Genomic DNA, 14,035 nt, shown 5'->3' with positions numbered 1-14,035 from the left:
TGGTGCAATACACTGAACTGGGGATTTCCAAGTTCCAAACATAGATCTGACTTTGTTTACAATAATTTTTGGGGAATTCCAAAATGACTTTCCACACCAACTCTTGCAAACAAAGTTAAATAATTAAATTAAATTACTCAGGGCACATCACAGTTTCATGTTTTAATTGATTTGCACTTTTCTTTAATCATGTTTAATTGTTTTTGCAATAAACTATATAGTTATCCATTCTTTTAATTTGAGTATTAATTTGCATGCTTTGGCAATTAAGCGCAAAAGTGCAATGAAATCACAGACGTCCTGAAAGTATAATAAATGGAAACGAATCGGCGAGATAGCATAACGCTTCACCGCAATCTTTTCTGCTGGTAATCCGTACCGTCGTTATCTAATCTCTGGTATCCAATTCGCCTAGTTCAGTACAGCAAATCGGTCCGGCAAATCGGGGTAAGTAATACACTTTTAATAAAATAACAAAACTCCTAAAAAAGTTTGGAAAGTATTTTCAAGCATCTACTCAGATTATTTGTGTTCATATCGTGTATGGACAGCTAATTTGTTATCCTTTATGGCTCTGTCATACTACGACGGACTGGGTTAACGAACATCACCGTATGCAAAAATATTTTATCCGGTGGAAAAATCACCAGTCCGGCAGGAGATTCGGTGGGATTTGGGGTCCGATTCTCGTTCGTCTCTCTATGCGCTGCAGTGGCGTACCGTGGCCGCCCCAACCCCGGGGGGCTGAAGAAAATTCAATTTGGCCGCCCCTTCCTCAACAGCCCGAAAAGGTTGACCCAATTTTTTTTCTCGGTCAGAAAAAAACAAAAAAACAAAAGGGTTTCAGGCGCTGGCAGCACATTTTGATGTATAGTACCATTTTTTCAAAAAAATTTATGCTTTATCAAATTTTTCCGCCCTTTTTTATTTAACAATTCTTTTTGCCGCCCCTTCGTGTTTGCCGCCCCTGTTTTTGCCGCCCCTTCTTCTTCCGCCGCCCCATCATTTTGGCCGCCACCTGCTTTTACCCCGGGGCTGGCGCCCCCAAAGCCCCCCCCCCCCCCAAAAAAATACGCGCATGCGCTGTGGCCGCTAATAATCCTGCAGGCGTCTTATATACGATCGTTCAACGTCCGACAAATGACCGGCGAATCCGTCCCATGAGGCACCAGCATGACATGAGGGATGTCGACCCTTTCAGAAAAGTGGGGGGGGGTGTTTGAGAGGGTTAGAGGCCCCTCAGAGGCAGTGGCGTAGCAAGCACGTTTTCAGAGGGTGGACAAAGTGGGGAAAGACAACTTTTAAGGGGACAAAATTTGACGAAAATGGGCTAAAAAGTACAAAAAGGGCTACAAATCTTACATATCAGGGCAACCAGCGTCCGGGGGGCAATAGAGGTGAGAAACCTTTGGACAATGAAGGCCAAATTGAAGCCATTTGTGGATCAATTTTAGCACTATTATTGGATACTATTTCAGTTTGAAAAAAACGCAAATTGGTGAAACGAAAGCCTAATTGAAAAGTTTTCACCATTATTGTATAATGTAAACAATTGTTTTAAACATAACACGTGGATGTCCAAAGCAAAAGCAAAAAGGAAGACTTGACCATTTTTCAAAATGAAGGTCCAATTGAAGCCATTTGCATGGGGACTGTATTTGCATTATTAGGCCTATTTTGTAAAAATTTAGTTTTAAAAATGGAACATTTGGAAAATTGTTTTTTGGTGCATAATGTTTACACTATTATTGCCTTAAACAAAAAACAAAAAAGGCCCGAACTGAATTTGCACAATTTAAAATGTTACACTGGTCCACTGACACTTAGATATAAGACTTCAGACTCGTAATTTCAGGTAAAGCATGCATGGATTGATATGTTAAAGTCAGTAATAGACCCAAATCCGTCTTAAATACTGACTTTGGTGACAAAATGTCACGGGCCCTGCATATCGACGGGCCGGCAGTAATTTTCACAGGCTTTTAGGCCAAGGACCCACCTTTAAGCACTGCATATAATAATCACATGCCTATACTTAGGTTTACTACATATACTATCCTGGGCCTACTCAATAACGTGCAATTTAACCTTTTCTCTTCTTTTTTCTCAGTTCTTGTCAATCACTAAAACTGGGAGGAATTTGATATCGCGTCCTCTACCCTTCAGAAAGTACCCCTCCCCCAATACTACTTTTTTCTACTTGTCAGTAAAAGTACTGGGGGAATTTGCTATTGCGTCCCACACCCTTCTGAAAGTGCCCCCCCCCCCCGATGCACATGTTCGCCATAGGCCTACATCCGGCACAAGCACCTGCGAAACCTCCCAAACACCTGCGGTATATAAACGAAAGAATAACGAACAAACCTAGGGAATATATACAGGACAGTACGAACACACATCGGACAACTTCCGAACATGTGTATCCGGCACACTCCGTTTCAAGTTTTGTGCATGCACAAAACTTGAAACGGAGTGTCGACGGACTAAACAAACATCACCTAACATGAAACGCATTTGGCGGATAATAGCAGGACATATGAAGAACATAAAACGAACATTGACGAACACTAACGGATTTGCTAAAATACCATCCGTTTCTTGTACGGAAGACCGATCCGGTGTAGTGTGACACTAGACGGACTGGGTCAACGTACATTACCGAATACAAAAATATGAACAGGAACGTATTTGCAACGAACACGGGCCGAGTGCAACGAACAAAGAACGAAAGGAGAGCGAACAAACTCCGGCAATATGCAGCACAATACGAACACACATCGGATAAATACCGAACATGTGTATTCGGTACACTCCGTTTCAAGTTTTGTGCAGGACTTAACGAACATCACCTAACACGAAACGCATTTGGCGGATGATAGCAGGACATAAAAAGAACATAAAACGATCATTGACGAACAACAACGGAAGACCTATTCGGTGTAGTGTGACAGGCGCTTTACAATAACACCACATTTGAAACAACTCAGTCCATTTTTCACGTCTGAGTACATGTCTTGAGAATGTAGTGGGGTCTCAAACCAAATGTGCCAAATATGCTTCATACAGCGTGTTTATAGTGGGAGCAGATGTACGGTACATTGGCGTATAGGCTAATTTCTATTCGGTCAGAAATTATCGGAAACTTGGTCACTATAAACACTAGGGTCCGTATGCACAAAAGAGTTAGACTGGGTCTAAAGTTAGACCTGGTCTAAGTTGAATTTAATACCAGGAGAAAGGACATTTTCCTTTACATTTTCTTAAGTTCTTTGTATTATTTTTGAACTTTGCATTTAAATCTTTAAAATTTGCTAGCTACTTTAGGAAGGAAATAAGAGTAAAGGTCCATTCCTGGTGGAACTAAATTCTGCTTAGACCAGGTCTAACTTTAGACCCGGTCTAACTCTTTTGTGCATACGGACCTAGCAGTATTTGTATGTACCGTACATCGATATCCTTCTCAACCGAAGGATATTTATTATTGGCGCAAGATATTTGCAGTTTTGCAATATAAACACACGACCAGTTCGTGGCGTAGATTGGCGCCTCAGTGGCTGCTAAACTAGCGTATATTTTGCGTTTGCGGTATCTACAAATACTGGGGGCCTATGATGTTTAGTGTCACTTACACAAGTCACGTCCTATAGCCAATTGAAAAGAGTTTTATTGGTTTGTTTAGTGACGGAGGAACACAAACCGGCGGGGACGAGACAACTTCTTTTACATCATTTTGTAACAGTGTGATAATTAACACTTGTATATTTATTTTTGACAGAAAGATGAAGTCACTCAGTATTTTCTGTATGGTTTGTGTACTTCTAGCAGTCGACATGCTGGTTGAAGTTAATGCACGTAAGTTTGTATCTATATAATTCATAATCCGTATTGCTATTAGACTACTCCGTAGTCCACTTGCCCATTGTGTATACTCTGGATATTGTATTTAAGCTTAAAACTCTGATTTAATTAATGTGTGCACAATTGATGGATTTTCACAACTGATCTTTTCAGTTACCGTACCCCCTCTGTTTGTTAGCTTCCCAAGTGGACTACTGACTTTGACTTGCGGTTAACATTTTTTAACACGGGACTCTATGGAGAGTTCGGCCAATTTCAGGCCTAACTAAAATTGGTCATGATGTAATGCATCTTTAATTGGATTTGGCTTGTGATTGGTCGCCCAGATCTCTTTATGGTTTAAATCCTCCGGGCACCTGCCATTACCATTAATAACAACATGGTACACAACTATGCGGCCTTTGTGTTGGCGGGAACATTGAACTCTTAGTAAGTACATGAGCGCATCTTGTATTTGCTTGCGGTTAAATTGGATTGATAAACAAGTATGATTGACAGTGCATATGTGTTAGGGACTTTGCCCGTTCAAAGTCCCGTTTTAAAATGCAATGTCCATAGTCGATTTTTAACTCGTAGATTCTCAGAATTGTTCAGTATTGAAGTGCCAATATAATGACATTATATGTTGCATTCAATAATATAAGCCTACGTACACTTTACTTTTACTGTCACTAATATAATTATATAAACTTTTTCTTCACAATTTTATACTAGCATTTTGATGTAATAAATATCAGTATAATTTCGAGTTCAACTGAATGCTTTCATCATGATTAATAACATGCTTTTATTTATCAAAAATCGACTATGGCATAGTCTATATTGCTATAGATAAGTTGACCTCAATGTTTATCAACAAAGGCAAGGGACTAGTATATCGATATGCTTGAGCGAACTGCATACAGAGAATACACTGTTAGCCTTATTGTGATGGGCGGGAATTTTAAAAGCACGGACCCTGAACAAAATATGATGCTTGCGCATACTGCCAGGCAAGGAACAATGAAAATTGTGATGACGTCAGAAGTCAACTCATCTATAGAGTTTTCTTGTAATTGGCCCCTTCCTGCCGTTGATGGAGTTTTAGCGCGGCCAACTCCCAATCAGGCCGGAATTAGCGAAGTGGAAAGCAGAAAGCGAGGCAAAATATTTTAATTTTTAATATTTTACCATAAAACATACGCGCTTTCTATCGTATTTTATACAGGATTATAGGCATTCTACCGTACTTTTACGGTATATATGCTACTATACGGTGAAATACTTCAGGCCATACCAAAGAAGGTCATCGCCACATCACCACAATGTACCATAATTTTGCAAAACACCCTAAAACTAATTCTTGATGTATGCAAGTTCCCATTGAACATGTACACGAAAGTTCACGAAACAATATGTGACGTGTCATGTCAAAAGGAGACACTTTTGGGCAGGTTGTCAATGTTGAGGTTTTTACGTCTTAAATAAAGAGATATTTTGCTCCGCTACGCCGTTTTCCCCAATGAATTCGGACATTCCTAAGCGAAGATATATTTTTCGCAACAAACCCAAATTGTGAAAAAATCACCCCGGGCAGATTTTTGATTTTTGGCCATTTCTCCATTTACAATCGTGCCCAAAAGTGCCTCCTTTTGACATGGCACGTCACATATCACTGGGGCTCTCAGGTTTCGGATGGTATTTATGAGTAATCATGTACTCATTGCAAGTGTTCAAAAATTAAGAGCACTTAAGGGCTGGGGTATGAACGTTTGGACAGATTTATTTTGGGACATCAGAGCACATCAGACATATCGAATTGCATTCTGAATACGAAGAATGTCCTTCTAATATCAAATAATTTTGATTTTTTGAAATTCGCAATTTAATACACATTTTATGGCAAATCATTAAAAATTGATATTTTTGATATTTAAGAGTACTCGAAGTAAACTTTACAAATCTGATGATTTATACTTAAAGTGTATGTAGGTGGAATGAAAAGCCGACGATCAATTGAAAATTTTGACCTTTCGTATTGGAGATATGGATTTTTTCCCCAAAACACCAAAAAAAAAAGGTCTTTTTGGGGAAAAAATCCATATCTTCAATATGAAAGGTCAAAATTTTCAATTGACTGTCGGCTTTTCCTCCCAGCTACATACACTTTAAGAATATATCATTAGATTTATATAATTTACTTCGAGGACTGTTATATCAAAATTTGAAAAATATTAAATTTTTATAATTTGTCATAAAATTTGTATTATATTGTGATTTTCAAAAATGAAAATTATTTGATATCAGAAAGACATGCTTCGTATTCAGAATGCAATTCGATAGGTCTGAGGTGCTCTCATGTCCCTCAAAAAATACTGTCGAAACGCAATAAACGCTCATTCTGGATCCCTTAAGAGCACTCAAAAGTAAGACAAAATAGGGTTATGAAATTTGAAATAAAAAATGGGAACCAGTCACTTTTTGACACGGATATCAACCAGACTCTCTTTTGATGTCCACTGAAGGTATGTAGATCGCAATCTTGAGCACATAAATTTCGGAAGGCTTATTCCGTATAATTTTTGCACACACTAGTGTAGCATACATATAATGCCAAGGACCGTTACAGCCTTGGCACATGACAAGCTGGTATGTAACACTTGTGACTTGATCACACCCTTTCCAGAAGTTAAAGAATATGCACTTTGTTTGTTTGTTTATTTATTTATTTGTTTGTTTGTTTGTTTAAACGGTCGCTCTGTGTAATAGCAATGCATCTTTTATTTTCAGGGACGTCCGATGATGAGGAAGTTCTTTTGCGTAATCCCCCTGCAAATCCTGGAGGTGATCAAGTTCAGCCAAAGGCCCATCTCAAAAATCCCTTAACAGCGTTCACGCAATTCCTGTTGTTCTCGCACTTACCGCCTATGGAAGATGACTGAGATTTGCGCCATGGAAATTTGTAATAGACATTGCGAACTCAATCGTAGGTCTTCCAACCTGGTGTATCTTGATAAATATGATACTATTAATTCCAAGATCGATAGTTAGCATATGTGCTTACTATCGAGTTATATGTGCTTACTATCTTTCACATCATCTTGCGAATGATAGTGAGCGTGAGCAAAAATTGCATTGCTCAATTCATAACGAGCGTGTGGAAGAATTCAAATATCACAGATATACTTTTGTAGGTCCTGTGGTTCTTGAGTTATGTTGTAAAGAGGGCTGAAACAACAACACTTTTGTAAAACGTACATAACTCATTAACAACAGTAAATTAAGCAAGTTTTCAAAGTATATGATTTGTAGTATGCAAAACACCATTTATTTTTCAATAATATATTGATTCAGATAATGAAAATCGATTTTTTGGGGGGGCTGTTTCGACCAACAATACCTCGTATACCCTTAAAACATGCAAACAGGAAGAGCCGCGTCCACAAGATGTAAAGGGTTCATCGATACACACAGTTATATACGAACAAGTAAACCTGCAAATTTGTGTCTCAACCCCATTATCTCAGTTGGTAAAGCGCCGGACTTTGGTACATTTTCATGTTTTCAAAAGCGCTCGATAGTAAGCACACTGTGCAATTATCGAGTTTTTACGGTAATACAAAATGTAATATTGGTGACTAGTACTTTAATCTGTAAAACTAACATTAAGTAGTAATAATTCAAATGTCAGACTAAAGTCAGTTTCAACAGTTTCGCCATCATAAAATATCGCCGTCGTAACAGAGCAACTGTTGAAAAATAATGAAATGTGTTATTTTCCTTCTTTTCATCAGTATGCTTCGACTATTATAAATACGTATTTATAAATACGCACGTGACCACCTCCGCGCTGCCATAACAGCCTGCGGACAGCAAGTCTCGAAGTGACCTTCTACATAGCGGGTGGTCTTCCTGTACATTTGAATGCAAAGGCGGTACACAATACGAGACTACTGCCCAGCAAACACAAAACGTTTTAAACGGGTTATATTTTGGGTTTGATTTTGGTAAAAAAACCTTTTGATAACATTAATGTCGGGTTATATAAAGGTCATCAATACGTTTTGTATGAAAATACATTTTAAAATGTTGTCAAAATGTTATTGTAAAATATTGTTTGCAAAAATTGTTGACCACATATTTCCTCAACGCTTTAACATTAGTTAACATTATGTTAGAATATTTTGCAATGAGTTTTCAAACAATGTTTTTGAATGTTATGAAAACGTATTATACCCTTATTATATCCTTGTTTATAACCCGACATTTAAACGTTTTCTGGCAACTTTTTCTAACCTTTTGCGAATAATGTCAAAAACGGTTTGTGTTTGCTAGGTGTGCAGCAAAATTGTCTATTTTGTTCAACTTTGTGATTATATTGTAAACGTTTCCATCGATAAATATTTTTTCCGTCGGCAAATACTTTTATAATGTTGTTTTTGTTATTACAAATTCGGAATCCCGTGTAATAATTTTGCTATTCAATTAATACTTAAATTCGAATACTTAAGGTTATTAATTATTTTAAACTGTTGTGATTTGGTAGTTCACAGCATCTTACGAATGGTAGTGAGCTTTGACAAAAACTGCATTGCTCAATTCATAGCGAGCGTGTAGAAGAATTAAAATATCACAGATATACTTTTATAGGTGCTGCGGTTCTTGAGTTACGTTGTAAAGAGGGCTGAAACAACAACACTTTTGTAAAAAGTACATAACTCATTAACAACAATATATTAAGCAAGTTTGCCAAGTATACGATTTGTAGAATGAACTTTTGCAAAACATCAAGGTGTTAAGTTTCAAAAATATATTGACCTAGATAATGAAAATCGATTTTTAAGTTGCTTCGACCAAAAATACCTCGTCTACCCTTAAAGAGTTCCTCTTGTTTTCAATGGAATGAAGATTTTGTCACATTTGCTGGTCTTGGTATGTCGGGTCACCATGGGTCACGTGCGTATAGTCGAAGGCAGCTGTTCAAAGTCGAGCGATACTATCGCGCATTTATATAGTTGTTTGTAAGATTATTTACCTGCAGTCATCTACCGATCAATCTTGGTCATGTTAACTTAATTTATTTTAACCTCTCATCCAAGGAAACGATGGCTAGCTGTTCATCTGTTAATCAGCGCTGTTTAAACTTTTAAACAGCGTTTTAACAGTATACAAAGCTAATTTCTTACACCAACGCTAACTTAAACTTCCACGTTTTCAAGCTAATTATGACCTAAGTAATGTTCGCGTAAAGCATGGAAGTAAGAGCCTTAATGGTAAAAGTTAGCGTTGGCTATAGCAGCCGTATTGTGGAAGATTTGGAAAGATTATTTCAAACTGAACGGAACGACCACATTCGGCAGCTCCATTTGAGTTTCATACACCATCAGATAAAGATTCAACATGAATCTTCCACTGAGGGAGGGTGAGTTTCAAATGGAGCTGCTAATGTGTTCATTCCATTTGAAATTCGTATTTCCAAAATCTTCCACAGGGGTAGTGGGTACTACTAAGCCATATTTTGTATCACGGTCTACAAAGGGGTGGGGTCAAAGAGGGGGTGCAACTCTTCCCCCTAATTTTCAATTATAAACGTCATGTGACGTTTTATTTGCTTCCAAGGTATAGCTATGGGTCTCCTCTATCCAGTGAAAATAAGTACAAACATCCCCCACATAATATCGCTATGACGTAATGTGACGGCGCCCATGCAAATATTTGGAAATTCTGGCTATGTATAAAAGTATACCAAAATTGATTTTCGGCTAAAAATTCTACAAAAATGCGATTTTCACGGAATTTTCTCCTCAATATAAAAAGAAATGACTTTTTCAACCTACCTAACAAGTAAAAAGTTAGGATCTCTTGGAATAATTTTAAAGAGCGAAACGAAAATCAATGATTCTACTGTAGAACCTAGATACAGACTTTAAGGTACATATTTCGAGGTGCATAACAAACACCAAATTTGTGTCATAACAAACACCAAATTGGTGTCGATGACCTGACATGCATGCATTCTTTTGTGATGGTCTTTCAATTTGTGCCGAGTGTCCTTGCAGACTTGACTATGCTTCAGTGGTCATGAAAGGATTCAATAGATAACCTCTGCCCCACTAATCCCCAGCTATTGTCTGAAATTGCACCTCGGAAGATATATTATAGGGTCACTCCATATGAAATCAAGGAGTCGCCCCACCTGACCCCCTCAGATTTGCTTTATATTTTAGTCATATGTTGTACCTGTAAAAATATTAAAACCTGCAAATTTGAGGTCTGTATCTCTTACGGATTTTCTGTGGCAGCCATTTAAAGTTGGAGTAGGGGGGTCTAAATTTGGACCCAAAAGTTGCCATTTAAATAAATTTCATCTTTGGGAGGCTGTGTCTTCTTTATAAAAAGAGAGAGAGGTCTGAAACTTTGTGTACACACTAACTGCATGCCCAATTTGTCAAAAAATAAAAAATAAAAAAATTCTGTAATTGCGTGTTGTGTCACGGGGTCATTAAATATGCAAGAAAAAATGTAATGTTTTGTAAACTGGCAAGTTTAGCCCCCCTAAATTCACATTTTTTGTCAGGTTAATAATTTTTTGTTGTCACTGATGCTATATATAGGATAAATACAATGCATATCCAAAAATTGAGGTCACAACTCATTTACATTTCGAACAGCGCCCTCACGAAGATGAAATTTATTACAAATTCAACATTTTCAGGGGGCCCAAAGTCGATGTGGTCCACCTTCAAAATTTATAAAACATCACTTTTATATAACTACTAGTCTTAAATTACAACTTTGCTAAGTCCCAGTAATTGTATAGGTTGACTTCATATAAAATAGAAGCCCAAAGTTGACCATTTTCTTATGATTGCATGTAGTGCAAATGTGCCGAATTCGGAAGGCTTGAAAGTCAAATTGGCCCCAATATTGAAAATAAAATGGAAATAAAACTAAATAGGGCCAAAAACTATGCATCTAGTCATTTATTTTCAATATTGTGGCCATTTTGACTTTTAAACCTTCCGAATTCGGCACATTTGCAGTACATGCAATCATAAGAAAATGGTCAACTTTGGGCTTGTCGTTTTATATGAAGTCAATCTATAAAATTACTGGGATTGAGCAAAGGGCTTTTGACTAACACACGCGTCACGTCACGTCACGTCACGTCACGTCGCGTCACGTCGCGTCACGTCACGTCACGTTGATATCTTCATGAGCGAACGAACTTGCACCCGCTGGGCCTGTTGAAATCAAAACAAATCTTTGCCGGGGGGTCCACTCTTGCAGTAATGTTCATGTCAAATCCGACCCCATTTAATGGGTTTCCCTGGGTTCAAAAATCCCACTCAATCAGGCCCAGGAAACTCCACAAATTACCCTCACGGAGGCTCCCAATACCGTCTAAAAAGAACCCCAAGTGCCCCATCTACTGCAAGAGTGGACCCCCGGCAAAGATTTGTTTTGATTTCAACAGGCCCAGCGGGTGCAAGTTCGTTCGCTGTCGATATCAGCATATGTGTATCATATGCAATAGAGCAGGCCATGGAAAACACGTGTGCAACAACGTGACCAAGTAAAACAAACACAGCTGTATGGAATTTTCCATTGAAAACTCTGAGGTCGTATTCTTGAAGACGGGTCAACCTTAGGCCTGGGAGGCTCTTTGGCCATGTCAAGTGGGGTGGGCTGGGTCATGTTATTGCGCGGTTGTGTTGTTCATTTTTTCGTGGCGTCTGCGGGTTTTTCTGCGGGGCCGGGGTGTGTCCTGGGACGGGTGTTAGCCCCTTTGCGAGAATACGGCCCGGGGTATTTTCCACAGTTTAAAAATAGCCACGCGTATCCCATGCATTCATATCGGGTCTTTTCAATGGAAGTTCCTAATGTTCATGGTATGTGCTAAGCGAAACATTGATTGGGGTGCAAACAAGGGTCATGTTGAGTTCTGGCTTGTTTTGGGTGATTGGATCGGGTTGTCAAAAAGGCAGTAAATACAGGTGGTTGTCAAGCATTCTCAATTGGCAAAAGAAATACAAACTAAGTGGCGCGTTTTGGGTCAAGCTGGGAGAAAAAATCCCAGGTCGACCAAAAATAGCGTATCGCACACGATAGACCACCTAAGTTATCGTAAATTGGTTTCTCCCAGGTCGACCGTAAATAAATTCTGGGTTGCCACATTCGGCCCGCAAACGCCAGGATTTTTAGCCAGGTCGATCCATGACAAGCATGCAAATATCCCTACATAGGGCCTACGTGCCCCGACCATGGCGATATAGGCCTACATGTGATGAGTATAGTCAGTATACCATTGTACGCGCCGCATGTAGGCCCTACGGCACGATTCATTCATAACTTTGTGCAAGCGCCGGTGTGACTTTTACGATATCAGTTTCAGTGTCTTGGCATCTAAATTAATTCAGTCATAGGCCTACTCTCATTTTCGTATTTATTTAATAGAGTAGGCCCTATTCTTGTTTTAGTTTGCAATATACAGAGGCAGATATAGTCCCGGGATATAGTCATACTTCCAAGTTTTCTACTTTCTTGAATTTGCGTCAACATGTAGGCCTAAGCGCTTTTAAGCGCTTAGATGCGAACTTGGATGCCCGGCTTGGGTGTATAAAGCTTAAAAGCTTACATCCAAGCCGGGCATCCAAGTTCGCATGGACGGTACTACGACTCGATGTTTCAGACTTTACTTGAGAAAAGGAAAGTAATCATTATGAGAAGAGGTCACAAATAGGATCAAATAAAATAATCCAACAAAGAATCACCCTGCCTAAGTGCCGGACATAGGCTAGGCCTACATGTTCTAAACTTTCCACCACGAATGGAGTGCCAATTTCTATTAGCCTAGGCTGTCTTTCTATCAACAAACGTGGAATCTCCCAGCTTGACCAATTTGGCCTAAGTGGCGAAGGGAAAAAAGTTTCCGGGAAAGTTTTTATCAAATAAAAATAAAATAGGAAAATAGGAGTTGAAAACAGAGAATTGAGGGACCCAACGGTACCCAGTTCGTTGGGCGGGGTGTTATGTGGCCCACCTCGGGTGCATTCACCCAATGCCCCCCAGCTTGATAGAGGTCAAGGTCAAATTGGATCTCAACCGTATGACTTGTTTGTAACTTTTAAGAAGATATCAACGTGACGCGACGTGACGCGACGTGACGTGACGTGACGTGACGTGACGTGACGCGACGCGACGCGTGTGTTAGTCAAAAGCCGAGCAAAGTTGCAATTTAAGACTAGTAGTCATATAAAAGTGATGTTTTATAAATGTTGAAGGTTGACCACATCGACTTTGGGCCCCCTGAAAATGGTGAATTTGCATTAATTTTCATCTTCGCGAGGGCGCTGTTGGAAATGTAAATAAATGGTCACCTCAATGTCTTGGGTATGCATTGTATGTGTTCTATATATCGCATCAGTAACAACAAAAAACAATTAATCTGACAAAAAATGTGAATTTAGGGGGCTAAACTTGCCAGTATACAAAACATTACATTTTTTTTGCATATTTAATGACCCTGTGACACAACGCGCAATTACAGACATTTATTTTTTTTTACTTGTTGACAAATTGGACATGCAATTAGTGTGTATACAAGGTTTCAGACCTCTCTCTCTTTTTATTAGGAAGGTACAGGCTCCCAAAGATGAAATTTATTCAAAGGGCAACTTTTGGGTCCAAATTTAAACCCCCCTACTCCAACTGTAAATGGCTACCATAGAAAATCTGTATATATTGAAAATGAAATGGAAATAAAAGTAAATAGGGCCAATAACTACTCATCTAATCATTTATTTTTAATATTGTGGCCAATTTGACTTTCAAGCCTTCCGAATTCAGCACATTTGCACTACATGCAATCATAAGAAAATGGTCAACTTTGGGCTTGTCATTTTATATGAAGTCAACCTATACAATTACTGGGACTTAGCAAAGTTGTAATTTAAGACTAGTAGTTATATAAAAGTGATGTTTTATAAATTTTGAAGGTGGACCACATCGACTTTGGGCCCCCTGAAAATGTTGAATTTGCAATAAATTTCATCTTCGTGAGGGCGCTGTTCGAAATGTAAATGAGTTGTGACCTCAATTTTGTGGATATGCATTGTATTTATCCTATATATAGCATCAGTGACAACAACAAATAATTAATCTGACCAAAAATGTGAATTTAGGGGGGCTAAACTTG

General features: G+C 38.7%; 1 long non-coding RNA gene across 1 annotated transcript; it reads left to right on the top strand.

The window, feature by feature from the left end:
• Positions 1–292: 292 nt before the first annotated feature.
• Positions 293–9,745, top strand: LOC140157168 (uncharacterized). The gene is made up of 3 exons (XR_011859646.1): positions 293–447; positions 3,776–3,852; positions 6,628–9,745. It is a non-coding gene; the product is annotated as an uncharacterized lncRNA (long non-coding RNA).
• The last annotated feature ends 4,290 nt before the right edge of the window (positions 9,746–14,035 follow it).

This window comes from Amphiura filiformis, chromosome 1 (genome assembly GCF_039555335.1).
Source record: "Amphiura filiformis chromosome 1, Afil_fr2py, whole genome shotgun sequence".
Lineage (NCBI taxonomy): Eukaryota > Metazoa > Echinodermata > Ophiuroidea > Amphilepidida > Amphiuridae > Amphiura > Amphiura filiformis.
Note: the sequence above shows the minus strand (reverse complement) of the source record. Positions and strands in the feature narration are given on the sequence as shown.